Raw genomic sequence first — 3539 nt, 5'->3', positions numbered from 1 at the left:
GTCTTGGTCTTGTCTTGGTCTCGGGTTAGGTGGTCTTGAACACAACACTGATATATACACTCATAGCTGGGATATTCAACTTCATAATTCCAAACTTTTCCAGACTTTAATTTTCAAACAACTCATTTGAATTTTAGCACATTCGTCCCGTGTAAATACAATTCCTCAGGATTTTTTTAAGTGTTCAAGGTTTATTCTGTATTTTATTTTCATCTTTATGGCAATGGAAAATACATCACCTAGATTAAAAAACACTCCAGCATTGCTTTCAACAGATGCGATGCTATATACCATATTTTCCTGACTATAAGGCGCACCTAAAAGCCTTAAATTTTCTCAAAAATCAGCAGTGCGCCTTTTGTGTGCACTGAATTCCAAAATCTGTCCGTGACACAGAGACAAAGTGTACAGTATGTACGCTGGCAGCGATAAACCAATCAGAGAATTGTTGTCCGAGTTCTGCAGCATACGCCTCCGGTAAAAACCAAATAGGTTTTTCCACGCATCACCGTCCCTGTTCATCTGCGACTCCATGCGCACCCATCTCACTGCTACTGTGAAAAAGGAAGTGAAGCAAACTAATTCGGAGCTTGCCGTCATTCCGGGAGGATTAACAAAAGAACTCCAACCGCTGGACATTGGTATAAACAGGACATTCAAACAGAAGTTGTGAGCGGCGTGGGAGCGATGGATGACAGAACACACGTGTAAACACAGGTTTACTAAGACGGGGAGGCAGCGCCGGGCGAGTTACGCCACCATTTGTAAATTTATTGTGGACCCCTGGGCTAATGTATCTGCCTTAACTGTTGTCTGAGCTTTCGCAAAAGCCGGCATCATTGCTGAACAGCCACCTGGCAACGAGTCTAACTCCGACAATGATGAGAGGGAACCTGGCATGTTTGATGGCGAAATTGCCCAGCTGATCAATTCAGATACAGAAGAGGAGGATTTTGATGGATTTGTGGAAGAAGAAGAAAAAATGACTTGAGTGTATTGTTGCATAGTTGGATAAAGTTCAACTAAACTTACCGTTTTATTTTTATTTATTTTTTTTTGGTTGACTGTATGTTTTAGCATGCGTCTTATAATCCGGAGCGCTTTATGTAATGGGTTAAATACAGAAATGAACGCCATAATTGAGAGTGTGCTTTATAATCCGGTGCACCTTATAGTCTGGAAAATACGGTAACTTGATCATCAGCCAAGTTACATTGCCTGGGGCTTTTTTTTAATTTTTGTTTTTTTAATTGCTATTTGTAGAGTACAATCAAGAAAAAAGACAAAGCAATACACAAGAGCTGTAAAAAACAAAAAAACTAAAACAACCTAAAACAAACAATTTGCATACTATGGGGAGACTCTTAAATAGCACAAAACACAAAGAGACCTGGTAGGGTCACTTTGACAGGTCCTAGGTGAGGAACCAGACAAAGCGCAGCCTGAAGACCGCTTATGATGGAGACGAATTTTGGATCTGGCATTCCCTCACCCGGATGCGGGTCACCGGGGCCTCACTCTGGAGCCAGGCCTGGAGGTGGGGCACGATAGCGAGCGCCTGCTGGCTGGACTTTTACCCATGGAGCCTGGCCGGGCTTAGCCTGAAGAGGAGACGTGGGTCCCCCTTCCAACGGCTCACCACCTGTTGGAGAGGCCAAAGGGGTCGGGTGCAATGTGTTACGGGCGGCAGCCGAGGGAGGGGACCCTGGCGGTCTGATCCTCGGCTGCAGAAGCTGGCTCTTGGGACGTGGAACGTCACCTCTCTGGTGGGGAAGGAGTCTGAGCTGGTGTGCGAGGCCGAGAGGTTCTGGCTAGAAATAGTCGGCCTCACCTCAACGCATGGCTCTGGTTCTGGAACAAGTCTCCTTGAGAGGGGCTGGACGTACTTCCACTCTGGAGTTGCTCACGGTGAGAGGCGCTGGGCTGGAGTGGGCATACTTGTTGCCCCCCATCTTGGCGCCTGTACGTTGGGGTTCACCCGGTGAACGAGAGGGTACCCTCCCTCCACCTACGGGTGGGCAGACGGGTTCTGACTGTTGTCTGTGCTTACGGGCTGAATGGCAGTGGGGGACATTGAGTCTGAGTGGACCGTGTTCCGTGCCTCCATTGCCGAGGCGGTTTATCGGAGCTGCGGCCACAAAGTTGTTGGTACCTGTCGCAGCGGCAACCCTCGAACCCGTTGGTGGACACCTTCGGTGAGGAATGCTGTCAAGCTGAAGAAGGAGTCCTATCGGGCCTTTTTGGCCTGTGGGACTCCAGAAGCAGCTGATGGGTACCGGCGGGCAAAGCGGCATGCAGCTCGAGTGGTTGCTGAGGCAAAAACTCGGGCGTGGGAGGAGTTTGGAGAGGCCATGGAGAAAGACTTCCGTACGGCTTCGAGGCGATTCTGGTCCACCATCCGGCGTCTTAGGAGGGGGAAGCAGTACAGCAACAACACTGTTTATAGTGGGGATGGTGTGCTGCTGACTTCAACTCAGGACGTTGTGGGCCGTTGGGCGGAATACTTCGAAGACCTCCTCAATCCCACCAACATGCCTTCACTTGAGGAAGCTGAGCCTGGGGACTGTGAGTCGGGCTCTCCAATCTCTGGGGACAAGATCGCCAAGGTGGTTAAGAAGCTCCTCGGTGGCAGGGTCCCGGGGGTGGATGAAATCCGGCCGGAGTTCCTTAAGGCTCTGGATGTTGTAGGGTTGTGTTGGCTCACGTGCAATATCGCATAGACATCGGGGCAGTTCCCCTGGATTGGCAGACTGGGGTGGTGTCCCCCTGTTCAAAAAGGGGGACCGGAGGGTGTGCTCCAATTACAGACTTTTAAGCCTCCCTGGTAAGGTCTATTCAGGGGTCCTGGAGAGGAGGGTCCGTTGGATAGCCGAACCTTGGATTCAGGAAGAGTAGTGTGGTTTTTGTCCTGGTCGTGGAACACTGGACCAGCTCTACACCCTCAACAGGGTCCTGTAGGGTGCATGGGAGTTTGCCCAACCAGTCTACATGTGTTTTGTGGACTTGGAGAAGGCGTTTGACCGTGTCCCTAGGGGGACCATGTGGGGGGTTCTCCGGGAGTATGGGGTACAGGGTACCCTACTCTGATACCCTGTATGACCGGTATCAGAGTCTGGTCCGCATTGCCGGCAGTAAGTCGGGCTCGTTTCCAGTGAGAGTTTGACTCCGCCCTTTGTCACCAATTCTGTTAATTACTTTCATGGACAGAATTCCTAGGAGCAGCCAAGGTGTTGAGTTGGTCCGTTTTGGTGGCCTTAGGATCGCATCTCTGCTTTTCGTGGATGATGTGGTCCTGTTGGCTTCATCGAATCGTGATCTGCAGCTCTCAGTGGAACGGTTCGCGGCCGAGTGTGAAGCAGGCGGGATGAGACTCAGTGCCTCCTGTTGTTGCACAACACCTCCCCCCCCCTTCTCTCTCTCTACTTCCTTTTGTGAGAGGAGGGAGATGTTGCTCCCAGCTCTCCGTCTAACGGGTGAATTGAGTTTCCTAAATCTGCCGAGATTTACCCTACCCAGAACTGAAGTAAACTCTGTTTAAG

The 3539-nt window shown here is 50.3% G+C and overlaps 1 protein-coding gene and 1 long non-coding RNA gene across 2 annotated transcripts in view; both read right to left on the bottom strand.

The window, feature by feature from the left end:
* Window positions 1-3539, bottom strand: part of tanc2a (tetratricopeptide repeat, ankyrin repeat and coiled-coil containing 2a) — a 94534-nt gene that overhangs the window by 30547 nt on the left and 60448 nt on the right. The window lies entirely within an intron of this gene.
* Window positions 1-3539, bottom strand: part of LOC107837797 (uncharacterized) — an 8992-nt gene that overhangs the window by 2561 nt on the left and 2892 nt on the right. Inside the window, exon 2 of the long non-coding RNA XR_001663840.1 lies at window positions 541-544. This is a non-coding gene — a long non-coding RNA (uncharacterized LOC107837797). The remainder of the gene's footprint in view (window positions 1-540; window positions 545-3539) is intronic.

Source organism: Poecilia formosa, unplaced genomic scaffold, assembly GCF_000485575.1.
Source record: "Poecilia formosa unplaced genomic scaffold, Poecilia_formosa-5.1.2 Scaffold176, whole genome shotgun sequence".
NCBI lineage: Eukaryota > Metazoa > Chordata > Actinopteri > Cyprinodontiformes > Poeciliidae > Poecilia > Poecilia formosa.
Note: the sequence above shows the minus strand (reverse complement) of the source record. Positions and strands in the feature narration are given on the sequence as shown.